Here is an 18,146-nt window from a genome sequence, read left to right as displayed (position 1 = left end):
GAGGGTTTGTTAAAGCCCAAATTGCTAGGAATCATCCTCAGGAATTTGCAATTCTGTAGGTCTTGGATGAGGCCCAAGAAGGTGCATTTCTGCCAAGTCCCCAGGTGATGCTGATGGAACCAAGGACCACACTTTAAAAACCCTTAAACTGAACAATCACTTCCTTGAACTTAGATGCTTTGGCATATTCATTTTTGTATCCCTAGAATATAGGGCAACTTCTAGAAGATAGCCAACATTTGATAAATCCATGTTGAATTCTCAAATCACAATTTATGTGATAAAGAATTTAAAAAATAATAACACTGAATATGGAATGTGGGGTGAGCTTTTGGGACGCCTAAATTCTTTTCTAAGGGCTGTGAGCACTGCACACTTTGGCTGTGCCTAGCTAAGAAATCTGCAATCTCTTCTTGACATGAGTTTTTGGTGGCTGTGACTTTGGTTGTCTATGGAAGACCTTCATTTTGAGTAGTCAGACCAACACTCCCTGGGTTAGAAACTAGAATAGAAGAAATATCACCGCCCCCTATGAATGCAGCAAAGCTGAAAAAAACTCACATATTGGAACTGAGGATCCATCTGCACAGGTTAAGCTGTTAGGTGAGTGTTTTCAGAGATGGTTGTTTTGTGATAAGATCACAATGAACTAGACAGCCTGCTCAGAATGAATGAATGGAGTTGGAGAAGCACACACACATGGCTGCCACTTACCCCCTCATCAGTAATTATAGCACAGATTTGTTATGGGAGTGAGCCAGTTACACCAAGGCAACAAGTTGAAAGATTTATAGTACCCTTGCATGAGGCTGCATAATTCCCCCTCCCCAGAGAAGTCCACATCCTAATTCCTCCAGTCTGTGGATACAATGCCTCACCTGAGAAAAGGGAATTCGTGATTAAGTTATGGTTTTGAGATGAGATGATCTTGGATGATACAAGTGGGCCCAACATCATCATGAAGGTCTTTACAGAAAGAGGTAGGAGGATTAGAGTCAGAGATCAAAACGTGACAACAGAATAAATCAGAGTGATGCCAGCTGATGAGCCAAGGAATGTAGGCAGGCTCCAGAAGCCAGAGGAGACCAAGAAATGGTTTCACTCCTAGATGTTCAAATATATTGCAGATCTGCCGAGTTTAGTCCACTGAGACTGATTTTGGCCTTCTGGTCTCCAGAACTTCAATATAATACATTTCTTTCAGTTTAAGCCACTCAAGTTGTGGTAAACTTGTTATAGCAGCAATAAGGAACTAATACACTTTGTCTGATAAAGCCATGCATGGCACAGTAACCTTCTTGTCAAGAGATTTAGTGACATTCACTGGCTTATACGTTAGCAGGTTTTAGAATTAACCCCAGGCCTGGGCCCAACTACCATAAATTCAGGCTTGACACCCTGGAGCTGCCAGTATTTGTCATATAAAGTATAATACATTTCTATGCAGAAATAAGCAGTGTAGTGTTATGGTAGGAGCTTGGAATGAAATTAAAGCAAAACAGAATCTCAGCCATTGTCCAAATACGTATGCATTTGGGCAAATCAATCATATTCCTAGACCTCATTGGGAAATGTCAGGGTTAGAGTACAAGTACATTATTTTTAACGGCTCATCCAGTACATTTATTTATTAGAAATAGGACAGATTATTTGCCCATGTCTATGCCAGCTAATTGGGAGAATAACAAATGAAGTGTTCTAAGTAGCTCAGAGCTCTATCGTTCTTGGGAAATAAATAGCACAGAATTAGAAGTTCATGGGGAGTGGTGAGAAAAGAAGATATTTAGGATGTTCCTCATTATCATCACAGTAAACAAGCTTACAAAACCTCACAGAGAAAAGTTAAATTTATTTCAACATTACCACCAACATAATCAGCACTATCTTAGCTGAGGAAAGAAAAAAACCCAGATATTTCATTGCAATAAAATATCAATGCCTCTCTTCCTATACTAGATACATTATATACTAATCCTGATAGTGTTTAAATTATTCCATCTGTGCTACCCATTAGTTTCAGTTTTCAAGTCCTGTCAAGTGGAATATTCATCTCATTTTAGTTTGCCAGGCCAAGGAGGAATTTCTCTTGCAGTTAATGATGCCAGTGTAGATGGAACTATTCTTCCGCTTAGCCTCATGCTTCACTTTCTCTGCTTTCAGAGATGTTCCCCAGCTCTTCCTGGTGGCGCTTACATCTTGAAGCAGCCAATTATATATATTCATTCCTGGGCACAGGAATGAATTCTTAGGTTTTATCATCTAGACAAGGCACAAAAGGGAGCTTGTTTGATTTCGTATCCTCCTTGTACTCTCTGCCCATTCCGATCTGTATTTGTGACTCATCCATCCAGGCACTGCAGAAGTTCTGTCTGGAGAAACAAGGTCAATGTAGAGGGACAGAGGAAGGTGTGATAGCACAGGGGAAGACAACTGGGGCACTGGAAAGATGTTTACATACATCTGTGGTAGGGAGGCAGCATTAATGTTGCCCTGTTAGTCTGCTTTCTGACTCCCAATAACGACGATAATTGCTAATGCATATTGATCAACCACTATGTGCCAGGTGCTGTACCTGCCATGTGCACTGTGAAGCTTACACACAGATCTCATCTCTTCCTTACAACTGTGTGAGTGGGGCACTAACATTTTCTACCTCTTGCAGATGAGAGTATCAAGGGCCAGAAGGATTAATATTCCACAGTTAGTAAATAATAGTTGCTATTATTTTACCTCATGACTAGACAAGACCAACATCTGTCTACATTTCTCCAAGGCCTATGGTCTTAATCCTACAAAGACACCTGCAAACTGTTTCTCACTGACACGTTGCTTCACTGACTTCCCAAAGTTTCACAGATATTCTGGCTGTACTCACCCCCACAATTCTAACCCTTTAGCATTTCCCTGATATTTTCAACTGTACTGAAAGTAAAGTATTTCAGATATCATGGCTGGATAATTGGCTATGTTTGCCACACACTGTGTTCCACATTCTGACAACCAATCTTCAGAAAAAATAAACGAATAAACTAGACAGGTTCAAAATCTCAGCACTCAACATTTGCTGCCTGTAAATGATCACTTATACTGCATAGTCCTGCTCAGATTATCCTTCCCTAAGAACTAGGACCATCGTGATTCAGGTAAAAGGTGCAACTATGTCTTAGTATCTGTGAGACTAAGCACCTCTATTCCATCTTTCATTATTCCTTTTTCTAATGGTGCTTCTGACCCATCTATTGAAGAAATTTGTTAGGGTTAGAGTCAGAGGAAACTGATGCTCAGAGAAGTCAAAAGGTGACACAATTATTAGACCCTCTCTTAAGATCTTGATACAGGATGTTTTGGGTTGCCACAGACATGGCCTGTAAAATCTGGGCACAATGCATGTCAGTACTGCACATACAAAGGAGGGAGGAAAAAGGGAAGACACTGCAACTAAATCGCTAAAGTAAGTAGCCACTATATACTTCTGTACTTAAATCCCCAGTACTATCCTGGGAGGTTAACATCATTTCTTGATGTATTCAAAGTTATTTAACCACCATATACTATATGTTGGGTACTGTTCTGTGTATCATAGATAGAGCAATGAACAAAATAGATAAGATTTCAGCCCCTCCAGCTCTTACAGTGGGCAGAATCATATAATGAGAAAAAAAACAAAGGAATAATATTTCTGAGAAAGCACATTTTAAATTCAAATTCAAATGAGAAGGAGGTCCTGATCATAAGAGGATCTGGGTGCTGGATATCATAGGTAGAGGGCAAAGACCCTATGCTTCCTGTGTTCTAGGATTGACCAAGTATCTGGAGTATAATGAAAGGGAGGTTCAATGTATAAAGTTAGAGACTCATGGGGAGATCAGGAGAACCTTATAAGCCAGTACTTTTCTTTTCTTTTTTAAAAAATTTTTAATGCTTATTTATTATTGAGAGAGAGAGACACAGTGCAAGCTGGGGAGGGGCAGAGAGAAAGGGAGACATACAAATGTGAAGCAGGCTCCAGCCTCTGAGCTGTCAGCATAGAGCCTGACACGGGGGTTGAACCAACGAACCTGAGCCAAAGTTGACGCTTAAATGAATGAGCCACCCAGGCCAGTGCCTTTCAAACTTTAATGTACATAAGAATTATCTGGACATCTTGTTAAGAAACATTAACTGCTTCAGAAGCTCTGTGGTAGGACTTGTAATTCTGCTCCCATGTGATCCGATGTTGTAGGTCTTGGTAATAAGTTAATATAAAATTCCAAGCATCATGAAAGCTGCAGTAGGGTTGTAAGTGGGCAATGAAGTGATAGGATTTACTTTTCAGAAATGTACTCTGGGTGATGGTTTTTACAAAAGCAAGAGTCAAGCATGAAACAGATAGTGATGCAGAACGAACCAATGCTTAGAGAAGTTCAGTACTTTGCCAAGATCTCCCTGTATATTCATAATGCGTGTCCAGGATTATGTGAGCTGGAGTCTGGGATCCTTTATCCCTACATCACTGCCTGAACTTGAGAATGCTGGTCTTAGAAGATACTCATTCATGTGACAGATATAGCCTAATGCACAGACAAGTGGATTCACTGCCTTAACTATAAATGTTTTTAATGGTGATCTGCCAAACAGGTGCCATTCAGTGGGTGCTAAAAACATTTTGTTCATCCTCATTGTTTGTGGTAAGAACATCTTATGTACCAGGCACACTACAGGAGAGGCCACCTCCTTAACATGGGGAACCCACTCCTTTTATCTGTGTCTTGCTGGAGGTGGACCAACTTCCAACAACTCCCAAAGCTGCCTTTGATAGCTGAGCTGTGTACTTCTTTACTGGCATTACCGTCCAGGAATCAACTCCGAACAGAACCAGCAGGAGTGTTCACAACTCTCTAACGGCTGCACCAGGTAGCAGAGACATGGCTCAAGCACCCTCTGAGCAGTTGGAGTGTTAGGACAACAGAATAGCAGCAGCTGCTTAACCCCATGTGTCATCATGAGAATTGAGTTCCATGTTTCTGCTGCACAAGAACCTCTCAGCTGTGACACTTCCTCAACAGTCTGCTCAGTACACACGTGATCCCAACATTCAATCGTGGGCTACAAATCTAGCAGTTTATTTCATGAATTCATCTTCAGAAAAATGCCATACCTTTTCACACGTGAAAGAATCTAGTATGTTTTCCTGAAATGCCTACATCCCTACTTCCTGTTGGGACTTTTTTTTTTTAATGTTTATTTATTTATTTTTGAGAGGGGGGAAGAGAGAGAGAGGGAGGAAGGGAGGGAGGGAGGGGGAGGGACACAGAGAGGGAGACAGAATCTCAAGCAGGCTCCACCCTGTCAGCACAGAGTCCTATGCCAGGCTCATGAATCACAAGATCATGACCTGAGCCAAAACCAAGAATGAGATGCTCAAATGACTGAGCCACCCAGGCACCTCTGGTCCTTCTTTTAAACTTTGTCACCTCAAATAAATCAATGTAGAGTAAAAGATTGTAACTTCTTTTTTCATTCCCTATTGGGCTCCTTCAACATGGTTTTCCACCTGATGGGATTAATAATCACAAGCATTTATGTAACAAGTACTCTATGTGAAGCACTGTGCTAAAAGCTCTACAAATATTGTCTTATTTAAACTTCACAGAAGCCCATACACCCAAAATACAAAAACACTAATTCAAAGGGTTATGTGCACCTGAAACGTATTACAGCATCATTCAGGGTAGACAAATTATGGAAGCAGCCTAAGTATCCATCAAGCGATGAATGGATAAAGAAGAGGTGGTGTATATATATACAATGGATTATTACTTAGCCATAAAAAAGAATGAAATCCTGCCATTTGCAATGACATGGATGGAGCTAGACGGTATAATGCTAAGTGAAATAAGTCAGAGGAAGACAAATACCACATGATTTCACTTGTATGTGGGCTTTAAGAAACTAAATGACTGAGCAAAGGGAATCGAGAGAGAAATAAAGAGACACACCAAGAAGCAGACTCTTAACTACAGAGAACAAACTGATGGTCCCCAGAGGAGAGGTAGGTGGGGGGATGGGTGAAATAGGTGAAGGGGATTAAGAACACACTTATGATGATCACTGAGTGATGTTATAGAATTGTTCAATCATTATATTGTACACCTGACACTAATATAACACTGCACGTTAAATACACTGGATTGTTTATAAAAATTAATAAAAAATAAACTTCATAGAAAAGGAGGATCTCTCTATTCTACAGCTGAGGAAGCTGAGATTTTAATAAAGTTCAGTAAGTTGCCCAAGTTCTCACAGGTGGTGAGTGAAAGGGTAAGGACGTGAATCTAAAAGTTCTCCCAAGCCACTTGTTACCACACCACCAATAATTTTCCAAGTATGTTCCTGGATCTGTAGCATCAGCATTAAATGGGAACACGTTAGAAATGCAAAGCCTCCATTTCTATCCAAGACCTCCTGAATCCAAAACTCCGGGGGTGGCAGTCGGTTTTTGAAAACCCTCCAGATGATGCTGGTGCGTGCTAAAATTTGACAACCACTGATAAACTGGGGTCTGCAGACTGAGGCCAGACAGACAAATCTAGCCAGCCATCTCACTGTGGGGCCCTGAGCCAATAAGGGTTTTTATGTTTTTTGAAAGTGGTCAAAAATAAAACAAACAAGAATATGTGACAGAGAATGTATAATGGCCAACAAAGCCTAAAATATTTACCACCTGGCCTTTAAAGAAACAGTCTGCTAACATCTGACCTAGATTATGCTTTTCAGAGGGCTGAACCTGACTTATTCCTGTCATTTATTTTCCGGTAATTGATAACAAGTAATTCCTGACACTGTCTGCCTCAGCTTCTCTCTCTCAACCCCACTATTTTTCACCCTAATACTTTTAGCAAAGTACCAGCACTCTGCTCTATAGATTACTGTCCCTTTATAGTGACCTATCTTTACAAATTTGAATTTGCAGGAAATGTTCTAGAATGTGTTCACTTCCTCTGGGGCACTTTGCTTTCAAGCACTCAACTCCCTGGTGGCTTGAAATACTTTTTTATGGTCTTCTCCTTCATATATCTAAGCTCTCAGAGTACGTATTATATAGTTATTGATGCCTATGTTTTTTCTTATGTGAAGAGATACCTTCATTAAGTAAGTACTCTTTCATTGATTCTAAAACATAATTTTTGGTACATTTTTAAATCTCTGAAACAAGGATACATCTTTTTAAGTTTATTTATTTATTTTGAGAGAGAGTGTGAGTGGGGCAGAGGAAGAGAGAGAATCCAAAGCAGGCTCCATGCTATCAGTGCAGAGCCCCACATGGGTTTCAAACTCACAAACTATGAGATCATGACCTGAGCTGAAGACAGATGTTTAACCTACTGAGCCACCCAGATGCCCCTAGGATCCATCTTAAAATCCATGATGCTTACAGCTCTTTTGGACCAGGAAGCAGTCATGCCATTGTTTTCTTTTCCTACAAGGATGGACTAGGTTACAGCTACTCACATTTCTAGAGTTATGAACATAGTCAGCTACCCATGTTGAGTTTTATTTAAAATGGATTAAAAGATCACATGGTATTTGTTCATAGAAATATAAAAGCTTCTCATTAAAAATAACATGGGAAGTGAGTGAAACCAATATCCATTGTTGGGGGAATAAACACAATTCCACATTTTCTTTGAAAACAATGACGAAGTGCTGTACAGGATTGAAAAAAGGAAGACACTTGTGAGTAGATGAAGCTGTGATACATTCTGTTGATGAGAAACATGAAAAAGTGCCTCAAACATGTTAGGCACCAGGGTGAAAGTTGGGGGAACCACCAAGATCCTTAGAGCAGAGGAAAGTAATTTCCAAGCAGTAAGAGTCTGTGTCAATAATTCATGCAGCATGCAAAATTCTCTTTGTGCGACATTTTATTTGGCAGATGTTTGGTTTTACTTAGTCGTTCATAAAATAATAGAGGGTCTTGCAATTGATGTCATCTTAAATTATATGAAACAGAGTCTTAAAAGTGGTATGAATTAATGTTGCTAAATATTATGTGATTATATGCTAATTACAGCAATCTGAATTTAATAACGCCTATTTTTAAAGTAGCAATATTTGGATGCTACTTAGCCAGCATTCAAACAGCTACAATCAAGGTTGCCACAAACACACATGTCACGAAGTGTTGTTCAATTAATGGGTCTCAGTCTAGCTTAATTAGATATTTTTTTCTAACTTATTCTAAATCTATTAAACTCTATTTTTTCCTGAGGTGAAAAAGGCCAGGATATACTTGATTAACTGTGTCACACTCTTGCAGATTGCATCCGTTTCTGTTTTATATTGTTTTACATCTCATTTTCAATCAAGACTTTTAAATACCTGTCTACTATCCACCTGAAAAAAGGCTTAGATAACTTTTCCAGAGTAACCATTTTCAACTCCAGCTTCATCATAGGGAGCAGAAACAAAGAAAAAGGAAGATCAATGACCATCATGAAAGCGCTGGCTCTTCTAAAGCTCGTGATTATATATTTCACATTAAACATAAAGGGGGTGGCTCCCCTCCTCCCTATCAGCCTGTGTTTACTGAGAGGTCAATGCTTCATCCTTCTATTTGACATTTGTCCCCTTGCCAATCATAACATGACCACCTCTGAAAACTGCTTAGCACTAGGGGGGAAAAACCCAAACCAATGATCAAAATCTATGAACTTATTAACATTCAAACGGAGTATCCATTTTAAATATTAAAAGATATTGGTCCTTGCAAAAAGAACACTAACATTTGAATCCTCTTTATGGCCCTACTTGAATCAAGAGAAATCCAAGATTTATTTCCTACTTGACCCTCCAAATCACTATAGAGAAAATTGTACAGTGAATGTTGATCTGTGGTAACTTAAGATTCATATGCTATCCTGCCTGATAATGATCTAGTATTATGTTAGTGCTTCTGAGTGAGGAAAGATGTGTCCCTACACTGCAATTACAAACACAAGTAGCTCTTGAATTTTGGGAGAAGAAGATTGGCCTTGGTAAACCAACGGCATCCTGGCTTTTGCTCATTTGCCCTGAATTTCATTTAAGAGGGTACTTTGCAATAAAAGGTGTCCTGATGAAATTGTCACCTGCGCGACTAGTGGTGCAGAAAGGAGGAGATGAACACTGCTTGAAGCACAGCGTGAATGGAGAAAAATACGTACAGCATTTCAATGTTAGCATCTCTATGATGAAAATAATAGGGAAATAACAGTCTCTTCCTGTCTGTTTCACACAAGCTTTGTAGCTTGTCTCACACAAGCAAGGTCATTTTATCTGCTTAGTTTCCTTAACAAAATCTTATAATCTGAAGAAAATCATGAATCTCAAGATGTCCTCCTTTCTGAAGTGTGGCCACAAATCTACATTAGAATGGAAAAACAATACATGACATATTCTTTATTTTCTTCAGTGTAGGGTAGAACTACACCAAAGATTTGTCTAGTATTTTAAAAATGTCATTTTGGGGCACCTGGGTGGCTCAGTCGGTTGAGCGTCCGACTTCAGCTCAGGTCACGATCTCACGGTTTGTGGGTTCAAGACCCGCATATGGCTCTCTGCTCAAAGCTCAGAGCCGGGAGCCTGCTTTGGATTCTGTGTCTTCCTCTCACTCCGCCCTTGCACCTGCTCTCTCTCTCGCTCGCTCTCTCTCTCTCTCTCTCTCTGTCTCAAAAATAAATAAACATTAAAAATATCACCTTAAGGTTTCCTTGATTAGCTTTTCCTGAGTAGGCTAAATGGCCAGTTGGCCAGCTGGATTAAAAGTTCTTTGATAAGACCTTGCCTGATCATTTAGTGTAAAGTAACTAGTATAATCATTTAGTATAAAATAACACACATAATAAAATGCTGATAGGAAGGCAGAAAGGGTAAAAAAGGAAGAAATAGAAGGGAAGAGAAAGGGGAAAGCAGTAAAAGAGAAGGAAAGAAGGGAGGAAAAAAGGAAGGAAGAGATGGAAGAAGGGGAGAAAATGCTAATTTAGAATGTGGTAGACAAATACATAAGATTTTAGCTGATTTTCCAAAATACGTAGACATATATAAAAATGGAATCCAAATCTGAATAAAAAATGAGCTTACTTTGGCTATTTCAGTTATTAATTATAGATTGCAAATAAGCTGGAGTGTTGACTTCTGGCAGAGGTGGGGAGTACGAGATAAAGCACACTTTGAAAATTCCAACATATCTACACTTTTGGATGGTGAGTACGTCCTCTGGCTTAACCCTAATCAGATGTCCTAACTGCATATTCACCTACTGGGGGCATGTTAAGGGGCAATCACTGATTGCTGGGGGGATACTAAATCCAAAATAATACATGAGCTGAGACTGGGCTTATTTTCGCTCCTTGGGCAATACTGAACACGTGTTTTCTTCTTTGGCTGTTTGGGAAATCTGTGGGAGGCCCAGGCCATGGTGGGGTGTGGTTACACGGACAGCATTTTGAATGTATGGGCAGGGGAAGCCCACCCCAGAGGGATTGGGAGAAACACCTGTCACTGTCCAACACCACACCTCCTCTCTGTTAGTCTGGATTATCTAGTATTGATTGAACCTGAGGACTTGACAGAGATGGGGGAAAGATCACTAATTTTCAGTTCTTTGAATTGTTTTGGTGTAAAGTAAAATCTATCGTTATGGCTATTTTCCTATTTCTGAAGGTGAACAAACACAGCAATGCTAATAGTTAAGTGCCATTTAAAATATGTGTGGCAGGGGTGCCTGGTGGTTCAGTGGGCTGATTGATGGACTCTGAATTTAGGCTCAGGTCATGATCTCAGGGTTCATGAGTCTGAGCCCCACTTAGGGCTCTGCGCTGAAGGCATGGAGCCTGCTCGGGATTCTCCCTCTCCTTCTTCTCTACCCCTTCCCCACCTGTGGTCTTTCTCTCTCTCAACATAAATAAATAAACTTGAAAAAAATAAATAAAAATTAAAGAATAAAACGTTTGGCAAACTGCCATCTTATTTAGCATAATCTGACATATTTGCAAATGGTGTTGGTTTTTCACTATTATGTAAAGTACTCATTAAGTTTTATCCGAAGTTGAAATGGTAAGGACAGGGTGGAAAACATGAAGAATAAAATGTCCAGTATGAGGGGAGGGAAAGTAGAGAAGAAAACAGCATGAACATACTTTTCTTCTCTTGAATAAGAAAGGCATGAGGATGCACAGAAACTCCTTGTGCAGCTGATTAAAAATTCCAAGAGAACTGTTCTTTCTTCCTCATTTCACACAAAATGAGCAGGGGTAAAATGTGCCATCAGACAGAAATTTAAACATGGACTCTGCTCACTCTCTGTCAATACCAAAGAGAGTGCTGACCTATTTTTTCTTTATTAAAAGTTTGATGCTTTCAGTATATATGACATTCTCAGGACTGAGTCTGTCCACACTATGCAATTTATTGTCACGTGGTATATTTGGAAACCTAGGAGTATTTTATGAATTCCAACATACTAGTTTTTTGTTTTGTTTTGGTTTGTTTTTTGGTCCATTTCAGATTACTGTGATTCTCCAAAATGAGAATTTAAAAATTGTTAACATTTACAGTTTACTCTGTGAAATGCATTATCACTAATGTAAAAAAGAAAACTACAGATTAGGGCTCCTGGGTGGCTCAGATTCTCCCTTCCCTTTTCTCTGTCCCTCTCTTATGCTTGCTCACTTTCTCTCTCTGTCTCTCTCTCTCTCTCTCTCTCTGTCAAAATAAATAAACTTAAACAAACAAAAAAACTCAGTCCCAAAATGCAATCACTCATGTTAGAGCCCCACATCAGCAAACCAAGACTTAGCACCCAACTTCTCTGTGGTTTCAACCCCCCAGGAACGTGACCTTTAACCAGCCAGCCTAGAATTTCCTGACCTTTAACCAGCCAGCCTAGAATTTCCTGCTCAGCACTAGGAAGAAATCCCATGAAAGACCCTTTGGGTTCCCCTTAGCAGGGCAACCTTGCCTCAAACAGTGCTTTCTGTGCTAATACTTTCCTAGTCTCCTTTCCCTCTCTGACCTTAAAAACCTTTTCTTTCCTGGAAGCTGGAAGTTGCTCCTTATTCTTTGCTGGGTGGGATGCTGCCTGACTCATGAACCGTTCGATAAAGCCAGTTAGATCTTTGGATATACTTGGTTGAATTTTTGTTATTTAACACCAATGTTCATAATAACTGTGCAAAGTGAGTTTCTTTAACCTTATTTTACTGACAGTGCATAGTACAAATGGTAAAGAGTGTTCACAGACCTGGGTTCAAATCCTAGCTCTACTCCCTACTTGTGATGTTTAGCAATTGATGTAATGCCTCTCTCATAGTCTTCATTCATGAAATGGGATTAATAGTACCTATTTCAAGCATGTATTGTAGGAATCAAATTGGACATGCACTGGCATATAGTGATGACTCATTGTTTCTCAGCTTGAATTTAAAATACCTTGGGTGAGGCCAGAGAAGTAGTCAGTAATGCTTCTGGGAATCAGATCTGGACTTACCTACCCTCAAAACGAAAATCACACTTTCTACTATAACGCACTATTCAAATCACTACAACAGGATACTTCACATACATTTAAGGTGTGAGACAGGTAATACATTAATTCACTACACTTTAAGGACAGAGTCACAAAAAATAGATTCCTATACACGGTCAGTGCTTTATTATCAGATTTTTAAAAAACAGTAGGTCTCAAGAGCCCAGAGGATTTCAGATGGCTTACCATGAGTAATGTGTATTAAAACCTGAGATGGCCTTTAACTACACACTTGAAAATAAATTACATTGAGTCCATTTGCAAGCAAAACTTGTCAGATAAAATTATGAAGTGACAGATTCTTAAAATAATAATGAGACACAGCTCTTTTACAGGTTCTTATTTTCTGCATGATGGTATGCTAAGGCCTTTCAATGCCCTATCTCAGCTGAACATCCAAATAAAATTCATGAGGTAGGTCACACATTCTTCCCAATTTGTGGCAGAGCAGTGGAGGCTTGAAGTCCTATAATCTAGCCAAGTGGAAAAGCCAACATTTGAATCCAAGTGGGCCTGATGCCTAACACTACTTTTTTGGGTTTATTGTTTGGTATTTTCTGACAACTTTTATTCTGCTGACATATTTTGGTATCATCACAGTGTTTCTTTAGCAAGGAATTTTTGTGTACATTAAGTAAGGGTATGGAACAATGAAAGCCTAGTTTCTAACCTTAAAGCAGAAGTGCATTCAGTGGGACATGTTAATTAAGGCACAAGTAGTTATTTATGGGGAACAATAGATCTGGGTAGAACCAGATGGGAATATGTTTCGATGTCCATCCCCAGAAATCTCACAGGAAAGAAGTTCTAAGCTATCTATAAAACTCTCAAAAGAGAACTATTTCCTTCAGTGGCTGTTTGACCCAGGCTGCTGCTTCTGGCCTCCCTCAGCCATCTGGTTCCTCTGCCCCAGATTCTCCAGGCCTATCTGATTAAACATCATGAAGCTGTGGAAGACCCAGCCACCATGGGCTTTTGGAGGTACCAGGTGAAGGTCAGCGTCCTTCCCTATCACTTCCTCTCGACAATTTTCTTCACTGGCTGATAATGGACACTAAGCAATTTCCAGTCTACATGTGGGGAAAAGGCCATCTCACCTTGTGTGTGAGCTTGTGTCTCAAGCTACAGGAGACCTGAGCTCCCAAGGTAATCAAATGCTTGGCAGCCATGTCATTTACTACCATTGGCCAGAATGAGTGTCACTCTTCAACTCATGAAACACTGTAAGAGAGGTAACCAGTGACCTCATAATTGTTGAAGCAGAGAACTCTGCCCAGGCCTGTTAGGACTGATCCTTGATGTACTATTTGGTGTTGTTGCCCACTCAACCTTTACCCAAAGTTTGTCTCAACTTCCTCACTGCCCTCCATGAAGACAAAGCTCTTAGGACAATATTTACCTCTCAACATTGTTTATTAACTCTTAGTGCCGATTATTACCTCCCTCATCAATCTTATCCACAGCCATATCTCCCTGCACTGCCCCCCATATATCCAGCTGGCTGGAGTGGACTTAGAGGACCACATGTAGATGCTTAAATGTTCAATGATGTTTCCTAGCTCGGGTTCTCTCTCCACATGATGCAGATTCCTCGCTCCCTTTTTTATTTCCCCTTTTTCAAAACTTAGCTCATGCATCCCTTCCCCTGGAAAAGTCATTTCTGACCATTCCATATAAAAGTGAACACTCCCCACTTCATAGCCTTGCTTAACCCTATGTATATTTCTGTTTTAGCACTTAGAGTGCTTTACTGCACTTATTTTTACTCATCTGTTCTGTAACTAGACTGCAAATTCATTAACTTCTTCTGGACCAACTATAATCTGTAGTTACTGAAATTAACTCTCTCCTTCCCCCTTACTTCTAGCCCTAAGTCTACTCTCCAGATGTAATCAGTTACTAGATTCATGTGTATGCTACCCGAAATCTTCCATGCATATGCATTTATATTTATAATATTCAGATTTTGATAGATGCTTCCATACTTAAGACAGGGTACAAACTGGTCTGAGGCTTACTTTTTAAATACATTTAACACCATCATGGACATCTGCCCATATCAAGACATCATTTTAAATAACTCTATGAGATTCTGTCATAAACATATATCCCGCTTAACCAGAGGGAAGAGATCTCACTCATTTTGTGTGCCTTCCACTTAATAGGGTGCTTAGTACCCCCAGCACTCATGACACGTGTGAGGGGCATTACAAATGCCATTATCCAAACAGAAACACATGCCTTTTCCACTGCCAAATAGGTGGCCTTCTGCTTGAGCAAAGTCACAGCTCTACCCCTGGCTCCTTCTAGACTCAGCCTTCCGATTCCTGACTTTTTCTGGAACACATTTTGGACTGAATAACCCTGAATTCATCCTTGGAATATCTGATTAAGCCTGGCTTTTTTCTTTTCTTTACTTTCATTTCCTTTCTTTTTTTTTTTTTTTCAAAGAAGAAGACCAGCTGGACAAAAACAGAACACTTGATTCAGAAACTCATCTCCAGAGCCAGAAGCACTTCAGTGCTGCCCCCCTAAAATGCGGACATGCCAGGCAGTCGCCAGCAACAGTGGCCTGATTATCTGTTCTACCCGGTTTGCGACTCTGGTCAAGGAAATGAAGATTTGACTTGGTGGTGGAATTAGTCATCTCAGGTTGCCATGACTGAAGGCCACAGAACAAAGGGGGTGGCTTTAAAGAATAGAAATGCATGTTGTCACAGTTCTGGAGGCCAGAAGTCCAACACCCAGTTGTTCACAGAGTTGCCTTCTGGTGAGGCTTCAGGGCCCTAGCTTTATGACCTCATTCCACCTTTAATTGCCTCCTTAAAGATCCTACATTCAAATGCAGTTACTTTGGAGGTTAAGGCTTCAACATGTGCATTTTGGGGAGACACAATTCAGACTGCAAGTGGTAACACATCCACGGTAATTGTATGTCCTGGTCGCCTGAGACAATTCCCAGTTTTGTCTGTTATCTGGTGTTTTGTTCAGTTGGCCACCCCTTGCACTCTCAATAAATATGGTCACCCTGAGCATCCTCTCTCTCCCTCCAAGGCCTTGTCCTCTATCTCCCTGGTTGGATAAGACATAAATTCAACCACAGGAGAAGCATTATTGTGAGCCGTACACAGATACCTCTTTGGTATGAGCTGTGTTGTTCAAGTCTATAAAAATGGATTTTAAAGCACAGGTTTAATGCTGTTTTTTATGCATGGCCTGTTAACTTCTGTTCATTTCAGTCACACTGCCAATCAATTTTTGTCCCTCAGGTCCTTTGGTCTTGAGGTCTAATATGGCTTTGGGTGTAACCACGTATTTCAGGAGGGGTCTCTGTGATCCCCTAGAGGAATAAGAAATCTGTCTCTGTTCCAGATACTTTCAGCACATGATCCTCAACATCCCTTTAAAATTCATGCTTTTGGCTTGGACTACTCATCTGTGAAAACTGTCTTCCGAAGGTTTTGTATTTTCCTCCTTCCTTTCTTTCCTTCCCTCCTCCCCCTTTGTTTTACCCTTCTCCTTCTACTTCTCCTCCTCCTTCTTCAGTGGCGTACTTATTTTGTGATTCAGAGCAGTATTTCCCTCTTCTTCAGCCCCAGCCCTCTCTCAGCTTGCTCTTTGATGAATATTGGCTTGATCCCCAGGCCTTCTGCACTGTGCTCTTCTTAGATCTTCACTTTACAGGGACTACACTACCTCTTTCCTCTGCTTCCACCACTGAGCCTGAACCCCAACGGGATTTGGTAGAGACACAGCTCCTGTTCTCAAATGACAGGAAAGAACACCTCTGAGGTCGATCCATGCTTTCACTCAGAACATTTTTTATCTGGACTACAAACTGATTCTATGAGCTGGGTGCACCTGCTCAAAATAGAGTGTCCCTAGCATTGGTAAAATTCAACGGGAAGTGAAAATTCAACTAGCTGCCGGTCTCAATATTGAATATAGGTAAGACCATCCTCAACTGAGTGTTAACAGGCTGAGTACCATACATGCAAGAAGAAACTGTTTGGCCAAGTGTTACTGCACCAGTGCAACAGTACTTTTGCATTAATTTGTTCCTTACTCTTTCAACACATAGTTATTGAGTACCTACTGCAGTGTGCTAGGTGCTATTCTAGGTGCTGAGGAACCACTGGTAAATAAAGACATGTCAGAAGGAATATGGAATAAGTCAAGAAGAGTAAAAATTAAATCCACTATTACAGCATAATGAGGTAAATACTTTAAAAGGCCTAAGCACTGAATACTATGGGATGCCCAAAATAGGGCACTGAATCCAACATGGTGGCATTAAATATGGTTTAAATTTTTTTTTTCAAAGTTTATTTATTTTTGGGACAGAGAGAGACAGAGCATGAACGGGCGAGGGGCAGAGAGAGAGGGAGACACAGAATCAGAAACAGGCTCCAGGCTCCGAGCCATCAGCCCAGAGCCTGACGCGGGGCTCGAACTCACGGACCGCGAGATCGTGACCTGGCTGAAGTCGGACGCTTAACCGACTGCGCCACCCAGGCGCCCCGAGTATGGTTTAATCTTGAGTAAGTCTATACCTCTTAGAGTGCTTCATGGTTCAGAGACTGGGAAAACTATCAGATATGGTGGGTGGCAGTGAATGAGGAATATCTTTGCCTCTGCTGTCCAATGTCCTAGCCATCAGTCACATGTAACTATGAGGCGCTTGAAATGTGCTTAGTGCACCTAAAGGATTGTATTTTCGTTTTATTTTATTTCAATATATTTAAATTTAAAGACTGAAACAGTATCAAATACTTTAAGTTAAACAGAACTTTGTTTTGATAGGACTCTACTTCACATTAATTGGGAATATTTAGCATTTACATCTCCAAATTTACATCACCAAATTTCTAAATTTAGCATGAGAACTAATATTAATTCTATTAGAAAATAATATATTAGTAGCTGTTATATTTATTACATGTTGACATGATAAAATGTTTTATAAATTGGATTAAATAAAATATATTTTAGAAATTAATTTCATCTTTTTAAACTTTTTAAATATGTCTATACCATCATACCTATTAGATTGGCAAAGAAAAAAACCAACAATGACCCCATATTAAGTGCTAGAAACAATATGAAACCACTGAAACTCACACAGTGACATCAGAAAGTATTGTGGGGCAGACATTTGGGAAACAATTTGACCCTTCTTTATGAAGTTAAATATTCAACACTTGTGTTATGATCCACCAATCCTACCTCTAAACATTTATCTAAGAATAATTAAAACTTAAGTCCACAGCAAAACCTGTGTGAGAATGTCTGTAGCAACTTTATGCATAATAACCCCAAATGGAAGTAGCCCAATTCTCCATCAACAGATAAATGAATAACTGTGATGTAGCTGTATAATGGCATAAAAAGGAATGAACTACTGATACAGATTACAACACCCATTAATCTCAAATGCATTGTCTGAATGAAAGTAGCCTTATTCAAAAGGCTACACACTGTGAGTGACAGCCAAAGACAGTGTCCAGAATAGCCATATCTATGGAGAGAAAGAAGATTCATGACTTCCAAGGGCTAGGGGAGGAGGCTGGGACAAAATAGCAAGAGACAGATAATTGCA

Source organism: Lynx canadensis, chromosome D1, assembly GCF_007474595.2.
Source record: "Lynx canadensis isolate LIC74 chromosome D1, mLynCan4.pri.v2, whole genome shotgun sequence".
Taxonomy (NCBI): Eukaryota; Metazoa; Chordata; class Mammalia; order Carnivora; family Felidae; genus Lynx; species Lynx canadensis.
The sequence above is the reverse complement of the archived record's forward strand: the minus strand, read 5'-3'. Positions refer to the sequence as shown.